Source organism: Capsicum annuum, chromosome 11 (assembly GCF_002878395.1).
Source record: "Capsicum annuum cultivar UCD-10X-F1 chromosome 11, UCD10Xv1.1, whole genome shotgun sequence".
Classification (NCBI taxonomy): domain Eukaryota; kingdom Viridiplantae; phylum Streptophyta; class Magnoliopsida; order Solanales; family Solanaceae; genus Capsicum; species Capsicum annuum.
Window position 1 is genome coordinate 213408068 of NC_061121.1, and position 22001 is coordinate 213430068.

A 22001-nucleotide genomic window follows, 5' to 3' on the forward strand; every position below is an offset into this window, starting at 1 on the left:
TGCAACATTCTGAATGTCTAAAATCATGATAGTCTGAAATGTCTATTAGTCTGAGTCTGAGCCTGATATGGCATTGGTCTGAATTGGTATCGTCATACCAAGACTTGCAAGTCATGATTTCTGAGCCATTATACATTAAGCTAAATCTTTCATTTAAAGCATAATTTAGACCACCAAAAACATGCAACTAATATAGAAGATTTCGTGTTTCGAAACTCAAGTCAAAATCATGCAAAAACTTCATCAACATATGGTGGTCTAGTGCCTTTAGCAAATCCATGCACTCTTTCATTACATGCATTATGAACATTAAACATTCATGCTAGATTCCCTCTTTAGTGATTTAAAACCATCTTTAAATCATAACAAGAGTTCAATCATTTCATATAGTACTTTTCTAGGATGCATTGCAAAACAATTCATATGCTATGAGAAATCTAAAAAATTCATAATAAGAGGGAATTCACCGAAAATCATGCTCTCAACAAGAATTCATTCTTAAATACATGGTTTCATACATTCATATTCTCAAATCACTTTGGGAAAGGTCAAAAGACCAAAACAATGATGTTAAAACATTTAATACATGAATATATACATAGATTCAAAAACCTCATTCTAAAACATGATTTTTCTATGCCCATGAGAATTTAGGAAAACCTCGTGTACCTCTATTTCGAAAAATAATGGGTGCTTCTTGAAGCCTGTGGATTGGGGATTTCGAATCTCTAATCAATTTTGAAAACCCACGGTTGAGTCTTGATTTATTTGGGTTTTTAGTTTGTAACCCTTGGGAGTGTTCTTGAGAATTTTTAGATGAATGTGGATGTATTTTGGAGAATTGGGGACTGAATTTCGTGTTTATGGCTGAATAAGGGTGGGAAAAGGACCATTTTGCCCCAAAAACGGAATGTTTAAGTCACTTGAAACCATAAGATGTGCGCCGCATATGATATCGCATATATTTACATAGGCGCCGCATATGATATCACCTATATTTACATAGGCCGCATATGATATCGCCTATATTTACATAGGCGCCGCATATGCTATCGCATATGCTTTCCAGTGGCTATGTGCGATTGGTTAGGCGACGCATACTACTTTGAAAGGCCATAACTTCTTGCTCGGGTGTCGGATTTTAGCAAAATTGGTATCGTTGGAAAGTTAACTCGAAGATCTATCATTTGACACATAGTAGGCTCTCTAATTCGACATATATAGAGAGTTATGGTCGATGAAAGCTGACACAAATTACAACATCCACTAAAACTTAATCGATCGAAATAGTTTCAACTCGTCCTTGAGTTGAAGGACCTCTATGGTCTAAATTCATGCTCAAATGGATTCGCATACTACATAAACATGACAAATTGGCATAGGATTTAAGGCTCTGGGATTATCAACGCATTAGAGTCATGGTTTTTATTCTAGCCCGAAATGCGGGGTGTTACATGAACATACTGGAATACAAAGAAATACTATCCTGTACAATCAAAATACTGAAGTTCTGTACATACTGGTACTCTAGTTTGACAAAGCCTCTACTACATAAGACTGAGGAGCCATTGGGATAGATCTCTAACTGACCTGTACTGAACTGGAAATAAACAACCATCTACTATCAATATAAAAATTAGGGACATAGGTCCTCGAACCATGAGGACTCACCAACTGTACGAATGTAGATGGAGGTAATCGAAGATCACTGTCGCTACTGAGACTGAGCACCTGAACCTACATCACGAAAAAAAAAGAACACAGAAGAGTATGGGAATCAGTAGTTGGGAGTGTACTGAGTATGTGGGGGTGCAGGCAACATTTAAATAATATCATTAATGTATAAGAAAATCATGCATGTTGATAATAATGACTCTCTTCGCTTGAGTTACCTGAAACATATTTTCCATAAATCATCAATAATAACACATACTTCATAAATCTCACAAACCGTTGGACTCAACTCAAACTCTTTGACTCATGACTTAGAGTGACTCGGTAACTTATGCAACTTGGACTATTATGGATTTGGGAGTTTCTTATAACCGACATAAACTATGTGAGCTTACATGGAGTCCAACGTCTTGCCCACGTTGGGGAGAGCTATTCTATCCTTGCCATCAGAGTAGAACCTTAACTTTAGTGATAACTGTCTTGGCCTTTGGACCTTAATCTTAATCCTACGGTAGCATGTAGTTCTGGGGAAGTAGGATGCGCTGAACCCATACTTCCCGCTCGGTGCTAAATACTACTCCCAGACTTAAGCTCAGAACACGTTAGGAAATCCACCTTAATCAACTCAAGGGTCTATCATGAAGATCAAAATATAAATATATATCTCACTTGTAAATCATAATCAACTTGTGGATTCCAAACTCGACTAAATCCCAAAATAATCTTTCTCATCATCAAGTACACTTGCTTATCAAATCATATCAAGTATCAAATCTTCCTGAAAACATCATAGAACTCATTCTTGATTCTCAAGCTCAATATCAATATATATTCAATAGACAAACTTCTCATGGAAAAACATAAATCATGACACTTATCATAAATCACTTAGAAATTATCATTTCATGATAACAATATACAACTCATGACATAAATTCTTAATTTAAGAAATAAGACAATGAAGTAGTCATATGTGTCAATCTTGTATAGCTCAAATCTCATAAATCCTTGATAAAGTAATTTGAATGTAAATTCACTTTGCAAAATTAATGAAATTCAATAGAAATTAAATCTTTGGGCACAAGAACGAAAGAAGTGTTCTTGTTCAAAACCCCACATACCTTAATCTTTGAAACTGGATGAACTTTAGTGCTTGAGACTTTATAAACACTTGAAATAAATAATTTTTGAAGCCCACACTATGAGGAACTTGGTTCTTGAAGAAATTTTAAAGATTTATGGATGATTCTTGGAAGATTTATGTTCTTGATATAACCCTAGATATATTATCTCAAGAGAATTGGAAGAGAAAATGATGGAATTAGGGTTTGGATGGGATTCTCATATTTATAGAGGCCTCCAAAAGATGGGAAAAGACCAAAATACCCTTGCAAAAACGTCTCTAAATTGCTGAAAAAAATAGCTGACGACATCCGTGACAGACCGTTAGACCCGTGATAGACCGTCACGAAATGTCGTCACAAAAGGGTCGAATTTTATGATTTTCTGCCTAAGGCTGACAACGTCGTCGTGACAGGCCGTCAGAAACGTCGTCACCCTTTTCCAGATTGACATGCTGGAGTAAAATGGGTATAACTCTTTGCTCCGGTATCGGATTTTGGCCAAATTGGTATCGTTAGAAGGCTAATTCAATTATCTATCTGTTGATAGGTCATGAGCTCAAAAATTCCAAGTATAATGAGAGATATTCTCGTTTGAAGTTGACTATACTAATATCCTTCCCTAGAATTCAATCGGTAAGAAATGTTTTGATTCACCCAATCATTAGGACATCTTTAAGGCCTTAATACACACCATCCTTGATCAGAAAACAACCCAAAACATTATAATTTATTGTCATGAGCTTGATTCATGGTTGCACTATTGGTTAGAGTCTCGGGGTATTACAGATTCCCAAACTTCTCTTTGCTCCACTTAGACTGTGATTGTTTAGTCTTCTTCTGCGTTTGTTTCAATATGTAAAAGCAATCACCAATTCCTTCTGAAACCCAACTCTCTTTAACCACTTCTTTTAAATCATCTCTTTCAGTCTAGAATCTCAAAAATCTTAAGGGTTTTGAGAATTGTTGATTATCATCTCCACAAATGAGTAATAAATGTGCATGGTTAGACTCAGTACTGGCTAAATGTTTCTTCTCTATATTATTAAATAAATCTTGAAAAATCTGATTTATGACTATTATATCAAGCCTCTTAAAAATGCATTCAACTCTACCATTCCACCAGGTAAAAGAACTCCTTGAGAAAGTAATATTAAAAAGAACACAAGAGTTTATAAAGAAGCAAAATCCTTAACTCTTGCAGATAAATAGGTAGACCTCTAATATTTTCTTTATCACTCATGATAACATTGAAATCTCCTCTCACCAACTAAGGCATAGTTATGTATTGACCAATAGAATATAAATCATCCCACAAACTCAACCTCTCTAATGCAGAGCATCATTTAACATACACCATAGTTATAATTAATTATTTACCATCTTCCAAAGTGAGATACAATGTTAATTGCTGATCTATATCAGAGAACACCCCAACTTGAATGTGTTCTTCTATAAAAATTCAAATCTGTCCATTCTGATTAAAGTTCATATACTTCATCCTTAGTTTTCTCTTGAATCTTTGACTATGTGTTGTATCTTGAAATGATTACATTAAGACAATAAGAAAAAATTTATGACGTCTGTGTAGCATTTTAACTCTATGAAATGCATTTTGAGTTCTTACAAACCTTATGTTCTAGAAAAGTGCTTTGTACTCTATTTTACACTTGATTTGACTCCCCTCCTAGCTAGCACCCTTGTTGGCTGGATACTGATTTCTCTTTTGGTTTTGCCTATCTTCCCCTTCACAACTGCTTGCATAGATGATCCTCCTTCTTTACAAATATTGGACAAATTATTATTATTTTCTGCTTCATTTGTCTCTTCCAATGCTGGTTCTCGCTCTAGTTGATCTCCTTTAGTCATTTCTATATATAGTACCTGATGGGATATAACTTCATGTATGCTCTTCATTAGAGATGAACTCCTTTCAATAAAAGGTGCTCTTAATGGCAACATCTCATTACTACGTTCTTCCACTTGAATATTTACAGGTTCTCCAGATGTAGCTGGATATGAAATAACTTTACTTGAGCTTGAATTCATATGCAGATGACTAGCATTTACCACTTGCAGTGGTTCATGGTTAGTGGCTTCTTCTAGTTTCTTCAGTATCCTAATTTCTTATTTTTTATCAGTATGTACCATCAAATTTATAGTTATTTTCTCCTGATTCACAACCATTTGCATTTCTTCTGCAACTTCACCTCTTTGTTCATTATGTCCTCGTAGGTTCCCACTTCGAGTTGTATCATTTTGCTATTGGACTTGGATATGACGTTGTGACTATTTTGTACCTTTATTGTCTTGTGTTATCTTCTGTACATTGTCATTTAAATCTGTATGCATTATTTCTTTGTATTGTGTTTCTTGACTCTTCCCAGTATATACCTCTTGATTTGTATTTAACATGCTACCATTCTCCATTCTCAAACCCCTTTGTGAAGGTAACCCTTCTTGCATAGTTTGCATATCTTCCTGTGTATGTATGAAACCATCTTCCCCTATATTAATTGTTGCATCATCATGCTCTATCTCATTTAAAACATCAAAAGTGTTACCAATCTCTACTCCATCTTTCTGCAAGTTTTCCATAGGTACAACAACACCATTAATAAGAGAGTCAACCTATTTTTAAACCCCTAGTTAGTGGGATTCCAAGTAAACCAACTACCATTTCTTCTTCTGAAAGCATTAGGGTGCATATCTTTCTTCACTTAATGATCTTGTTTCTCTTCTTTCTCTAAATTTAAATTCTCTTGTCTATTCTGAATGGAAGTTCGACTCTAATCCTCCCCATGTCCTTGTAGCTTGCAAGTCTTACAGTATTTAGGTAAATAATCACATTTAGTATTTATCTGTTCCATTATTGCATCCCCAGTCTTAATTTACCACCTTAATTTTTAGCATCTCAGGCAATTTGGAAAGTAAGTCCACCTAGACCTTGAACTTCGCACAACTAGGCCTAGTCTTATTGATGATGGCCATATCCAACTGCAAAGGCTTACCAACAACCGCTGCCAATGATAACAAGGATTCTTTCACGTAAAAGGTTGGCAATAGGTCAGGAAAAGAGATCCAAGCTACAGTGTGAGATATTTTGTCATGACCCAAGGCTATCCACTGGTCACGACACGGTGCTTAAGGGATTCCAAGCTAACCCATGTACTGGTACCTTTTAAGAGTATCGAATAAAATGGATACTGAAATAGCATGTGCGGAAGATAAACTGATGAAATATGATCCAAAAATGGAATACTGATTTGAACATAAATAATATATCTGAAAGACAACTAATAATATCTAAAAGATAAACTAATTTTCTGAACATCTAGTCTGAATATCATAAAGTCTCTAACATGAGGAGTTGATGGGACATCCCACAACTAACTTTGACTGATTGACATAAAAGTAACTACTGGAAATGACTGAAATAAAAATATCGTCCTCGATGGATGAGGACTCACCACTACTGCTGCTGGGAGAATGCTAATCTGTCTAAGGATGCTCAATGAAAAACGCGTCTGAACCTATGTTATAAGACAACATAGTGCATCGAAAGATATGCGATCGGTACCTTGAATGTACTAGTACGTTAAGCAAGGACTGCCGAAATATATGTGAAATCTGAACATGGATACATGGACAAGTAGACTGAGAATGTAAGACCAAGTATAGTATATACTGACATGATCTGAATAACTGAAATAATCTGCAAAATTGACTAAATAAATGCTGAAATATGTCTACTAGGCCATGCAAACCTAAACTGAATTAAATTGAGTATTGACTGAAATTATGGGAGCTATCATATAATCTACATAAACCATGTGAGCAATTTCGGAGTCCAACGTCTGAGCCACATTAAGGAGGCTGTTTTATCCTTTCCATCGGATAACCTGAAATGAAGTGATAACTAAAATTAGCCTATTTGGCCAAAGGAAAACTCTCTCTAGCGAGGCCCCTAAACCTACGGTGGCACGTAGTTTCTGGAAAGTAGGATGCGCCAAACCCATACTTTCCTCTCGGTGCTAAATCCTACTCCCAACTGAAAGACACTGGAATACTAACTGATGCATACACTGATAACTAATTTGATCATATAAGGTATTTTAAAATGACAGTGCATGCCTAATCTGAAGAAATCATAAACATGTAAAACTGATAATTGGTATAACAATAAAATCATGAGCTGACTGACTTATTTCTTGAAAAGTCTGAAACGTACGTAAACATATAGGTATCGGGTGTTCATAACCTGTCCACACTGAAATAAAGGCCTAATTCAAAGACCCAAACATGAGACATTTCAATAGTTTGATAAATTTCATGAATGCAAAAAACATGGGAATGAGTTAACCTTGGGAAAATATTATGTTTATACAGTTTAAATCATAATTTGAGAATTTGACATAGTATTGATTGAACATGACATGGGGTTTTGGAACTTCAAGCATGTAAGAGCATGATTCTCTTGGAGTAAAACTATTAACATGGCCTGAATGTAAAACTAATGAGTAAACATGGATGAATTTCATAATTTACATTGAATTTGTCATAATAATACTACCAAAAATTGGACCTATGGCAACAACTTTTTAAGCAACGGTTCATAAAACATTGCTATAGACAGTCTATAACAACGGTTACAACCGTTGCTAAAAAGTTTGATTCTAATACCATGATTTAATAACACAACCGTTGCCACTAATTTATAATCGTTGCAATAGACTTCCATATAATAACAATTTATGAACAGTCGCTACAAAATAATCTATGGCAACACCCATTTATCAATTACAACAGTTATTAAATCTCTCTATTTCCCCTTTTTATTTTCATAACCCACCAAATGCAAAAAAATCTAATCCCTTTTCCCTCTTTCTCCAATTTTCTCTCACTAAACCCAAAACAAATTAGAATTTGAAAACGCATTTTTGACCTCCAATTGTTGCGCTGAAGATGAAATTGCCGTTATGAAGATGAAATAATCTATGACAAATTTAGGTAGCTGAGGTAATTTCCCATCGAATTGCGTTGCAAATTTTTGGTTTGGAGCTCCGGCGAGGCGCCGCCACCGTCGTCAGAAGTCCCCACTGGTGGCAAAGTTTTCGATTTAAGGAAATTTCTGAAGGGAACTTTAACTTTTCCAATCATCTTCTCTCTCCGGTCACAGTTGTTACAAAATAATCTATGACAAATTTAGGTTGCTAGGGTAATTTCCCATCGAATTGCGTTGCCAAATTTTGGTTTGGAGCTTTAAGAAGACGGCGCCGCGGTGGTTAGAAGTCGTCACTGGCGGCAAAGCTTTCGATCTGAAATTGGAAACGTTTGGCTTCATTTTTTTAGGGCTTTTTGGTGGGTTGTACTCACCTTGGTGAGGCGCTCTTGGTGATACTGAATAGTTCAGGTATATTTGGCCCTTTTCCCTGATGCAGCCAGTTAGTAGGCCTAAACAAAGAAATTATCTTTGTTTTAATGCTTATTTTGTAATTATGTATGAGTTCGGTATAGAGTTGTTAAGCTCAAATCGTACAGGATCTGAAAACTGTATTCTCTGTGAGTGCCTTTTCAGATTGTCCTAGGCCTAAATATTTCTTCTGATTTATATAACTTACATTTTATTTTTACTCTTAGAATTTTACAAACTAATCATAATTTTGCAATTTTTTTTAGAGTTTGACAAATATGAAATTGTCCCACTCGAATTGGCAACTGGAGATGTGCTTTAAAACTATGTTTTAATAATAAATCAATAACCTAACCAAAATTGAGGAATTTATGTGACGTGGACTCTTGTGTGGTGTTTAACATGGTGAGTAAATCTTCATTTTCTGCTTATTTATTAGTACGACCAGGTGTGTAGTTTCATTAATTGTTGTATATAGTTAAAAAAATTACTAACATGCATTAAGATTACATAATAACAATTTTGGAAGCCTGGTGAAGTAGAAAAAGATAAGTTAATAACTGATTATAATGTATATTTTCTATTTGATTTGTAGCTAATGATGTGGGCAGCTTCACTAATAGTGTGGCGAAGAGCAGGTGTGTACATATTACATCATCTCACTATTCAATAAAGTAATTCTTATAAGTTTTATTTGAATTACTATATGTAACCACTAAGAAGGTGATTTGTTCCTATTTACTTAAGCTATCGTGGTAGAGTTATTCGGTATACATGTGAGAGGATAAGGTACTCGGTAGGACACTGAAATCATAAAAAAAAACATTGAAGTATTTCCTGTGACAAGAGAGTAGATTTAAACATGATATATTTCCTTTAAAGCATCATCATTATGCTCGTTAACTCTAGTTCGATGCTATTTGGCCAGGGAATGCAACGAATATTTCGGCTTAGGAGGTACAATGGTTGTATAAAATTTGTGGCTGCACCAGGTTATGAATCTTTCTGTGAACCAGCTGAACCGAAAGGTGAAATCATTAGTGAAGTTAAATCGAATTTTGTTCAGCACAAGGGATATCGTGGTCTTGCTTTGCATATGAAGGAATTCAACCGTAAGATTGAGGGGAATTTCGTATCAGTTTGGCTTCATAACATACCCTGGGGAGGTCAAGATGCTCTCGCAGCTCCTGACGCCAAGGTTACTTTTTTTTCCTTGAACTTAATAATTACTAGTTATTGCTCCATTTCAATTTGTTTGTCTCGTTTTGACATGGCATGTGGATTTGAATTCATAGAAAACACACTGGCCTATTTATATAATCCTAGCTAATACATTCTTATTGTAATTTCACAGAAGCACTAAGCTGTAACTATTTTAACTTCCAATACGCGCATTATAACTTAGCGCTTTTGCAGTTTTCAGATGGTTACTTGGACTTGGTGGTGATAAAGGAGTGCCCAAAGTTAACATTGCTATCGTTGATGACCACCACCACCACCAACAACAACAAACCCAGTGTATTCCCACCTAGTAGAAAGGCTATTTCCGATAGACCCCCGGCTCTGATGAAGTAGAAAGGCTGTTTCCGATAGACCCTCGGCTCAAGACACGAGATACCACACAAACACATAGTAAAGCACAGAAGCAGATTACATAACATAAATACGACACCCATAAGTAATATAAAACAGAGGAAAGCAAAGGAAAGCACACAGATTTGTAATAAAATATGGAACACGGAAGACGGAATCATAACAGGAATAAAACCCTCACCAAGTAATTCCCTACACTAGCGACCCAAACTGGCCCTAATCCTCTGCCGAAATTCGCGCCCTCCAGACCTTCCTATCTAGGGTCATGTCCTCGGTGAGCTGTAACTGTTCCATGTCCCGCCTAATCACCTCGCCCCAGTACTTCTTCGGCCTACCCCTACCCCGCCTAAAACCATCCAACGCTAGCCTCTCGCACCTACGGACCGGGGCATCCATGCCCCTCCCCTTCACGTGTCCGAACCATCTCAATCGTGCTTCCCGCATCTTGCACTCCACTGAAGTCACACCAACCTTCTCCCGGATAGTCTCATTCCGAACTCTATCCCCTCTAGTCAGTCCACACATCCAGCGCAACATCCGCATTTCTGCCACCTTCATTTTCTGGATGTGGGAGTTCTTAACTGGCCAACACTCCGCTCCATACAACAAGGCCGGACGGACTACCACCCTGTAGAATTTGCCTTTAAGCTTGGGCGGCACCTTCTTATCACACAGCACCCCCGACGCGAGTTTCCACTTCATCCATCCCGCCCCAATACGGTGCGAGACATCCTCGTCAATCTCACCGTTACTCTGGATCACGGACCCAAGATACTTGAACTTATCCCTCTTACATACCTCCTTTGCTTCCAGCTTCACTACTACCTCATTCTCCCGCCTTACGTCATTAAACTTGCATTCCACATACTCTGTCTTGCTTCTGCTCACCCTGAACCCTTTAGACTCAAGAGTTTGCCTTCACACCTCTAATTTGTCATTCACAACCCGTCGAGTCTCATCTATCAGAACTACATCGTCTGCAAAAAGCATACACCACGGCACCTCCCCTTGAATGCGCCGCGTCAACACATCCATCACCAACGCAAACAAAAAGGGACTAAGAGTAGATCCCTGGTGCAATCCTGTCAGGACAGTGAAATTCTCTGAGTCTCCTCCCACCGTCCTCACCTGGGTTTTCGCTCCATCATACATATCCTTAATTACTCTAGTATATGCCAGCGGTACTCCACTCACCTCCAAGCATCTCCAAAGCACCTCCCTGGGGACTTTATCGTATGCCTTCTCCAGATCGATAAACACCATGTGCAGATCCTTCTTCCGCTCCCTATACTGCTCCACTAACCTCCGCACCAGGTGGATTGCCTCCGTCGTCGAGCGGCCGGGCATAAATCCGAACTGGTTTTCCGAAATAGACACTATCCGTCTCAGCCTCACCTCGATCACTCTCTCCCAGATCTTTAAAAGCGTCCATGTAAAATCACCACACATCTTGTACTTCAAGGTAAAGTTGTTGTTTTAATAGTGATCTATCTCGTCAATCCCACCCGTAAGCTATCCATTCTTACCTGTCTTTGCCTACCTAGCAAGACCTGTCTAGCTCTCGATCTGAAGTTTATTTTTGTTGTTTTCTGTCTAGCTTTGTAAGCACACCTTCTAGTGGCTAGCATAAAATTTCGATCAGAATTCTATAATTTGCTTATTATTCAGTTTTTGTGCCAGTTTGTAATTTCAATGTCTTTTTTCCTGAAAGTGAGCTAAAACACCTCATGGTTAGAACTTTCTGACTATTCGCATCATTTTTTCATTGATGTTCTTCTTTGTCTATTGTGCAGGAATGAAAACAATCATATCTTTATTAAGTAGTTAATCATTGCTTCAGTTGAAGAAAGAAATCTTTTTGCATTTACAACAGAATTATCATGACCTCAAACTGCATTCCAGAATATGAGTTGTAAAAATGAGATCCTTACTTAGAATTTTATGTCATTTAGTGAGTGTGTCAATGTCAAAAGTGTTTTCATCATAATTTTGAAGGCGTGTGTTAATTCTCAAGGAAGACGAGATGTAAAATTTTCTTTTATGTAGCAGTGATCATCATTTCCCTATCACAGTGACGAGTGTCTCCAACCATTACTAATCTTGTTTCTGATTGGTAATCGACATGTCCCGATGTTTGTTGTATTAAATAAATGTCTAACTTTTCCTAATTGTATCGGCTGGTATACTTACCTCCTAACAACACAAATGTTGAGTAATGTCTGATGCTGCTGCAGTGGTTCACAGACTGTGCGAATAATAGCTTTGCCTACATAGCAATGAGAGTTTTAGTGTCCCTGTGTATATAAAGCTCTATTGATAAGGACATAACCAACTCTTAATAAGCTTGGGAGCTCTTAAAAGTGCCCAGATTTGTTGAGACTTCAAGTGCAACGTTGAATTTAATGGTGAAAAACTCTTAAAAGTGCCCTAGATTTGTTGAGACTTCAAGTGCAAAGTTGAATTTAAGTGCAGGTTTCAGTAAAAAAAAGCCAGTTGAAGGGAAAAAATAAAAATGTAATGTAATTTGAGTAAAAAAGTAACAAACTCATTCACAATGTTTTCCTTAACAACTAATACAACTTGAAGTTGTTGTTTAGTACCGGTTAATTCAAGATAGAACTCATGGGGAATGAGGCGCAATCTTAGTGCCTTGCCTACATTGAATCGCAACTTAAGAGACGAGAAGCACCCTCTTCTTGAGGTGCGCCTTAACGAGCCTTTCGCAACACCGTCTGGAGTTTACCTCAGGGCGATCTTCAGTCTTCCCAATGAATTGTCGATAATTAAGGTTACCATAGGAGGATACATGTTCCTAAGATAGGAAAACTCTTACTGAAGTTTTGAAAATTAATTTCGCCTTTAATAAAAGGGCAAAACAAACTTAAGCTTGCCCAAGCTCAATACTCATACAACAACAAATGTGTGTAAGAAATATTGGGACTTCTAGTAATCAACAGTTTCTATTCTTTTTAGTTTCATGGAAGCAAGTGATGGAATCAAGCAATGAAAGATTATTCTAGAGGTTAGTGAAGCTTTTTTTAATCAATTATCGTTACATGATATCATTTGTATGACTAGTTTAGCTCTTGGTTGTCGATTGCAAGTCAATAATGATAATGATAATGATAGGATCAGTAGCTCGATTAGTAATCCATTTTTCTTATTCGAGTTTCCTGCTAGACCGACAGGTGATTCAAGAGTTTCAGGAAGTGTGGATGGAAGAAGAACACTTTTTCAGAGTTTGTTCCTCTTATGGCTCAGATTTTGCAAGAGTTTCCTGATGAAACAGTTAAATCAACAAAGGAATACTTGAGAAGCCTAATTGCAATTCCTGAGAAGAAAGACTTTTTGGTTAGCCTTCAGAACAAGCTTAATCAAAGATCTGATCTTACGATTGAGACTCTCTCGAAGTGTAATAAGACTCAACTGGAAATTTTTGTTGCCATAAAAATGGGTTATAGAATCTTCTTATCTTTGGAAAACCACCTTCAAGCCACTGAATTGATTGAGATTTTTTCACTTGAAAGATTTCGGAATATATGCTGCAAAAGGGCGCTACCTGTTGTGAATTATAAATGCAAAATTTGTCCTAGAAATAAGGGATTCTGCAGCGAATGTTTGTGTCAAGTATGTTTTAACTTCGATTATGCCAGTAATACTTGCTGTTGGGTAGGCTGTGACGCATGTGCACACTGGTGCCATGTTGTTTGTCCTGTTTAGAGAAATCTTTTTAAGCCATGTCAAAGTATCAGCGGGCCATCTGAAATGCATCATGCTAGTGAAATATTTGGTTTTTCTAGAGGTTTACATGCATTGTGCAAAGGGATGGGGTGAGAAAACTAATAAAAAAGCTTGACTATGTTCAAAAAATTTTCTGTGTAAGTGAAGATTTTAAAGGTAAGGAGCTGCATGTTATGACATACTGTTTGCACAACAAGCTCGAGAAAAAGAAGATCTCTCCTTCAGATGCCTGTGATTTCATCTTTCATTTTCTAAAATACATGGATGGTTTGTCACTGTTTCTTTCATCCAGTTTTCTTGCATCTATCACTCTTTTTACTAAATTTTCCTTTAACATCATGGGTTCTTCAAATGGAAGAAAAGGTAGGATTACTATTGATCATCATTAAGACGATGCCAAGGATCTCTCTGAGTCTAGTAAATGATTGGCGATGAATGTTCAGCCATAAAAGAAAGATCAGTTCCTCAAGGGAAAAAAAATATATGATAGTTTGTAAACCGTTGATAGTTTGTAAACCGTTGCATTAGATATAAAAACCGTTGCATAAAATTCTTTTGCAACAGTTTATTTCGTTGCAATTGATGTCAAATAAGTGTTACGGTAGTGATCGTAAAAACCATTGCTACAGTCATATATAGCAACAGTTTCATAAACCATTGCAAAAACCGTAGCAGTAGAGCTATGGCCACGCGACCTGATGAAACGGTTTGTTAACCGTCGCAATACCTTTACTGCAACGGTTTCCTCATCTACTGCAACGGTTTTGCCTGTGTCACCATAGGCCCAATTTCTGGTAGTGAATTAGAACCAAAAAGAGGGTTTTTGGGCTCAATGGATGAAAGGAACCCATTGATGAATACCTACATACATGCAGTAGAAACTTTGGGGAAATCCTTAAAATTGAGCTTGTTCTTGAGAAACCCTAATTGCTTGAGGGAGAAGAGAAAACCGTCCCTCTTGACTCTCTTTGGTGAAATTGAGGATTATGTCATGATTTGGAGCTTTTGGGGGTTTTTATACCATCCCTTGTGAATCCAAAATGGCATGGGTTTGCTTTTAAGGTACTGGGAAAAGACATAAAGGCCCTTGGAAAAACGTGCAGGAAAACATACCTCCAATCATTACGACTCAGCTTGCAACTCGTAATGATTGGTTACGACTTGTGGTCTGAGTTGTAGCCTGGGATTCTGGGTATATTCTGGTTTGACTAGTACTTGCCACCTAACTACTCGTCATGACTAATTATAAGTCGTAGGATGGAGTTATAGTTAGAAGCTGAGGCCTTAGGTCACACACTAGTTAGGTTACGGGTCCATGCAAAGACTCGTAAGGTCTGATTATGAGTCGGATACTGGACTCGTAACCACTAGATAGGGTTTTTGTCCACACACAATGATGTGACTACGAGTCCCTCTATACGACTCGTAGGCAATGATTATGAGTCGTGTTGAGGTATCATAGTCACTGGGCTCAAGGCGAAGGGATACACTGAAGTGGTTACGACTCACTCGTGATGACTCATCGCGAGTGATAATAATTCGTTACCTTGAGTTGTAACCATGGAAGTCTTTCCAGGCTCTCAAGTAACAATTTCCACTACTTCTTACCATGGACTTAGACTGAGGTGAGGCTTGTTACATTGGTAAGCTAAACTCATGGGCTACTTTTTGGGAGGTTTAGAACATGAATACTCGGGGTATTATAATATCTCTCCATTGGGATCATTCGTCCTTGAATGAAATTGTTTAGGGTGAGAATTCTAAGGAAACTAAGGTCGTATACATGATTAAAACAACTGAGTCTGACACATGATACATGGAATGAACTGAATTCATGAATACATGCAATGACATGAGGATAATTACAAAACTGAGATAGAAGACGAGAGAGAGTCAAGTTAAGAGAAACCATTACCTTAAGATGGATCCAAGTTTGTGGGGAAAAGACGAGGGTACTTGGCTCACATATTTGCTTCTGCTTCCCAAGTAGCTCCCTCAATGGATTGATTTCGCCAAAGAACTTTACCTTGGGGAACTTTTTTATTCCTCAACCTACGAACCTGATAGTCAAGAATCTCACTGGATTTTCTTCATATGAGTGACTATCTTTCACATCCACACTTTCCAATGGAACCACAAAAGTTGAATCGCCAATGCATCTCTTTAGCCAGGAGACATGAAACACTGGATGCATTGATACCAAATATGCAGTCAGCTCTAACTTATAAGCTACCTTGCCAAAATAACTCAAAATCCTATATGGGCCAACATAACGGGGACTGAACTTCCCCTTCTTGCCAAATATCTTCACCCCTTTCATGGAATCTTTAAATAAACCAAGTCACCAACCTCAAACTCAAGGCCTCTTCTCCTCATATCAGCATAAGATTTTTGATGACTTTGGGTTGTTTTTAGCCTTTCATGAATCAACTGAACTATCTCCATCACCTCAAACACTAAATATGGTCCTATTACCATAGTCTCTCCTCTTGCCTCTAACCAACCAATAAGAGATCTATAACTCCTCTTATAGAGAGCTTCAAACGGCGCATCTGAATACTAGAGTGATAATTGTTGTTGTAGGCAAACTCAATCAAAGGTAAGCGGTCATCCCAGTTACCCTTAAAGTCAATAACACAAGCCCTCAACATATCCTCTAAGGTATGAATGATACTCTCTACCTGATCATCTGTATGAGCATGAAAAGTTGTACTGAGATGAACTTGGCTACCAAGGCTCTTTGAAAAGCCTTCATAAAATAAGAGGTAAACTAAGTACCTCTATATGAAATGATAGTCAACAGAGCCCCATGCAATTTCACTAACTCCCTGAGATAGAGTCTAGCATAATCCTGAGCTGAATACGAACTTGGTCATTCTATCTATAATGACCCATATCAAGTCGTGTTAGCGACGCATGTGAGGTAATCCTATCACAAAATCTATGTTCGCCACCTCCCACTTGCAAGTGAGGATGTAAACACCTGAAGTATACCACTAGCCCTTTGATGCTTAACTGTAACCTGCCGATAATTTGAACACTTAGCTATAAACTCTGTAATATCTTTCTTCATACTATTGCACCAATAGATTTCCTGTAAATCTCGATATATCTTAGTGGCTCCTGGGTATATAGAGTATCGTACATCATATGTCTCAACTAATATACACTGCCTTAAACCATTAATACATAAAACACACAATCTGCCCTGACAACGAAGCACCCCATCTCCCCCTTTGGAGAAAACCTCTACTTTCTGATCCTTGACTGGATCCTTCAACTTGACTAAACTAGGATCCTTGTCCTATTTTTCTTTTACTTTGGCAACCAATGAAGATTCCAAACCATTCTAAACCCATATACTACCTTCGGTCGAATCAACCAATCGAAATCCTAATCTAGAAAGTTGACGAACCTCACGGACTAGCTCCTTCTTATCATCCTCAACATGAGCAACACTATTCATAGACAATCTACTAAGGGCATCTACCACTACATTGTCCTTGACCTGATGATACAACACATACATATCATGATCTTTTAATAACTCAAGCCATCTTCTCTGACGAAGATTCAGGTCTTTCTGCGTGAACACATATTGTAGACTTTTGTAATTCGTGAACACATTAATATGAACTCCATAAAGGTAATGCCTCTAAATATTTAAGGCAAAGACAACAGTTTCCAACTCAAGATCACGGGTTGGATAATTCTTTTAATGGGGTTTAAGCTGTCTAGAAGAATAGGCTATGACCTTACCCCTCTGTATTAATACACAACCAAGACCAAATCTAGAAGCATCACAACACACTACAAATCCATCTGTGCCATTTGGCAAAGTCAATACTGGAGCTAAAGTGAGTCGAATCTTTAGCTCTTGAAAACTCTTCTTGCAGGAATCTGACTACTGAAATTTAACTTTCTTCTGGGTTAGTCGGGACATAGGAGAAGTAATAGAAGAAAACCCTTTAACAAACCATTTGTAATAGCCAGCTAAACCCAAACAACTCCTGATATCTGATGAATATATGGGTTTAGGCCAATTTCTTACTGCTTTAGTCTTTTGAGGATCAGCTCGAATGCCATCACTAGAAATGATGTGACCAAGGAAAGCTACCAACCTCAACCAAAATTTGCACTTACTGAACTTAGCAAATTACTGATGATCTCTAAAGGTCTGCAAAACAAGCCTCAGATGGCCTGCATAATCATTCTCACTACGGAAAATAGACAAGAATGTCATCGATGAAGACTATGACAAACATGTTCAAGTACTGCTTGAACACCCTATTTATCAAGTCCATGAAAGCTGCAGGGACATTCGTTAGTCCAAAAGACATGACTAGGAATTCAAATTGACCATAATAAGTTTTGAAAGATGTCTTTGAAATATCATATTCTCCGACTCTAAGCTAATGATAGCCAGATCTGAGGTCTATCTTAGAGAAATAACTTGCACCCTGAAGTTGGTCGAACAAGTCATAAATCCTGTGGAGAAGATACTTATTCTTTATTGTGACTTTGTTCAACTAACGGTAGTCTATGCACATTCTGATGGAACCATTTTTCTTGCCACGAATAGAACTGGATAACCCCACGGGGAGACACTAGACCTGATGAAAACTTTATCTAAAAGATCTTTCAACTACTCTTTTAATTCCTTAAGCTCAGTTGAAGCCATTTTTTAAGATGGAATAGAGATAGGTTGAGTATCTAGAAGGAAATCTATTTCGAAGTCTATTTCCCTTTCGGGAGAAGCTTCAGGAAGATCTTCTGGGAATACATTTGGAAATTCTCTTACTACAGAAACTGACTCAAGACTCAGAGTTTTAGAATTTAAGTTCTTGACTCGGATGAGATGGTAAACACACCCCTTGGATATCATTTTTTTCTCCTTGAGATAGGAAATAAACTGACCCTCCAGCACTGAAGTACTATCCCTCAATTCGATAACTGGTTTATTAGGAAACTAGAACTGGAAAATTCTATTTTTACAGTCAACTGAGGCATAGCATGAGTGGAGCCAATCCATGTCGAGAATGACATAAAAATCAGGTATCTCTAACTCCACAAGATTACCAGAAGTAACTTTCTAAGACTGTGATCGGGAAACTTTTGTATACCCTTATTACTATAATAAACTTTCCCACTGTGGTAGATACTGAGAAAAAATCTACTAACATTTTGGGACTAACAGCGAAGTCTACGGCAATATAAGAAGTCATAAAAGAAAGTGAAGCTTTCGGGTCTAACAAATCATATACATAAAGATAAAAAACTTACAACATCCGTAACTATATTAGGAGAACTTTTCTGATTATGCTGAGTTTGGAGAGAATACAGTCTATTCTGGCACTGCCCACTGGTGGAACTAGAGGTGGCACCCTCTTAAGTAAGGCGACCGGCTAGAGTTGATGAAAAATTGGACTTGCCCTGTTAGCGCGAATCTTTTCCCTTTTGAGAAATCATTAGACACTCCTTGATCCCGTGGCATGGATTTCCACACCCAAAGCACACATCACTGCCTGCTCTACATTTTCCTGATGATTCCTACCACACTTTCTACATATTGGATTAGTACGACTACTATTTACACAGCCCTGGGCCTTAGAGCCTGGTGCTCTATCCCTACTATCCTGCCTGAACTTAGGCACTGGCTGAAGATGGGGATGGAGCTGAAAATTTCTGGCGGAACTGAGAGCAGTTACCGCCTTCTGACTTTGGCTGTGAGAAGTTGAAGCTACCTATTCTTGCCTTCTTATTCTCTATTTCCTCTCATTAAGCTTTTCCTCCTTAATCTGGTGAGCATGAACCATAAGCCTAGAAAGGTCCATATCCTTAATCAGCATGGAGGTCCTACACTCCTCGACTACACTATTAGATACACCAGATACAAACTTACTCATCCATGACCTTGAGTTAGCCACCATAGTAGGAGCATACCTCGCCAACTGAGTGAACTTGAACGAGTACTCCTTCATACTCATTCTACCCTGCTTCAAGTTAATAAACTCCTAAACCTTATCTTCCCTCAACACTAGCGGGAAAAATCGATCCAAGATAGCCGTGGAAAACTCCTCCCACTCAATAGGCCCTGCATCAACATCCTTATCTTCCTTCCACTGCTTGAACCAGGTGTGAGATTCTCCCTGCAATTGATATGCATCTAAGTCTTCACTCTCACTAGAAGTGACACCTATAATATCTGTCACTTTCTGCACAGCATCCAAAAACTTCTACGGATCCTCCTCAGACTTGGATCCAGAAACGAAGAGGGATTCATCCGAGTAAAATCTAAAATTCTAGCTGCAGTTGTATTTAACATTGGATTAGCTGGAGCAACAACTTGCTGGTTTTTATGGGTAGATACAGAGTGGGCCAAGGCTGTGAAAGCTGCCCTGAACTCAGCGTGAGAAACATAGTCATTCAGGGGATCTTGCTGAACAGGTGGTACGGGTTGATCCCCATTTCTTCTTCCGTTATTTCGCTTGGGAGGCATTGTTTGTAAAAAAATGAAGGACCAGTTAGAAAAAAAGGAATTCAATTTCATGCTCTTTCGCATGACATGAACACTGAAGGAAATGAAATTTTCCTAAAATGTCTCGTAGCCTCTTGCTTAAATGAGTGGTGCACTTTACATCCATGCACAAGACTTTACTCAATGGGACTTTCAGACTCCCTAGGACACTTTAAAACCTTAGGCTCTAATACCAAGTTGTGTCACGACCCAAGGCTACCCTCTAGTCACGACACGGTGCTTAAGGCCACAAATGACTCTAAGCTAACCCATGTACTAGTACCTACTAAGAGCACTAATAAAATGGATACTGAAATAACATGTACGGAAGCTAATGAAATATGACCCAAAATGGAATACTGGTGTGAATATAAATAACATGTCTGAAAGACAACTAATAATATCTGAAAGATAAACGAACTGTCTGAATATCTACTTTGAACATCTGAAAGCCTCTAACATAAGGAGTTGATGGGACAGGCCCCCAACTAACTCCGACTAGCTGACATAAAAGTAACTACTGTAAATGAATGAAATAAAAATATCATCCTCGATGGATGAGGACTCGCCACTGCTACTGGGAGAATGCTAATCTGTCTAAGGATGCTCAGTGAACTGCGTTCTGAACCTATGTTATAAGACAACATAGCACAGAAAAAGGTATGTGATCAGTACTTTGAATGTACTGGTACGTGAGGCAAGGACTACTGAAATGCATGTGAAATCTGAATATAGATGCATGAACATGTAAAACTGAAAATGAAATACCAAGTATAGTATATACTAACATGATCTGAATAACTGTTATCTGAATAACGAAAATAACCTATAAAACTGACTGAATAAATACTAAAATTTTTCTACTTGGTTAAGCAAACCTGAATTGAAATAAATTGAGCAATTTCTAAAACTATGGGAGCTATCGTGTAACCGAAATAAACCCTGTGAGCTATCATGGAGTCCAACGTATGACCCACGTTGAGAAAGGTTGTTCTATCCTTGCCATCAGAGTAGAACCTGAACTGGAGTGATCACTAAACTGAGCCCATATTGAGAAATGGGAAACTCTTTGTGGCGTGACCCCTAAACCTGTGGTGGCACGTAGTATCTAGGAAGTAGGTTGCGCTGAACCCACACTTTTCTCTTGGTGCTAAATCCTACTCCTAACCGAAAGACACTAAAATATTAACTGATGTATACACTGATAATTGATTTACAAATAACGTATTTTAAAACTGACTGTGCATGCCTAATCTGAAGAAATCATGAATATGTAAAATTGATAATTTTAGATGAAATAATATTGGGTATAACAATAAAATCATGAGTTGACTGACTCATTACTTGAAAAGTCTGAAACGTAAGTAAGCATATAATTATCTGGTGTTCATAGCTTGTTAGCATTGAAATGAAGTCATAATTCAAATACTCAAACATGAGACATCTTAATAGTTTGATAAATTTCAAGAATGTAAACATGTGAATGAGTTAACCTTGGTAAAATATCATGTTTATATATTTTAAAGTATAATTTCAGAATTTGACACAGTATTGACTGAACATGACATAGTGTTTTGGAACTTCAAGTGTGTAAGTGCATGATTCTCATGGAGTAAAACTATTAACATAGATTGAATGTAAAACTAATGATAAACATAGATAAATTTCATAATTTACACTAAACTTGATCATAATTAGAGTAAAATACATACTTGAACCAAAAAGAGGGTTTTTGGGCTCAATGGGTGAAAGGAACCCATTGATGAATACCCCACATACCTGAAGTAGAAGCTTTGGGAAAATCCTTGAAATAACCCTAATTGCTCGAGGAATAAGAAAAAATCATCCCTCTTGACTCTCTTTGGTGAAATTAAGGATTATGTCGTGATTTTTTGGGTCTTTAATACACCCCTTGTGAAGCCAAAACAACATGTGTTTGGAT

At 37.6% G+C, this 22001-nt stretch overlaps 1 pseudogene; it reads left to right on the forward strand.

Moving 5' to 3' along the window:
* Positions 1-13931, forward strand: part of LOC107848705 — a 19560-nt pseudogene extending 5629 nt beyond the window's left edge.
* Positions 13932-22001: the final 8070 nt, after the last annotated feature.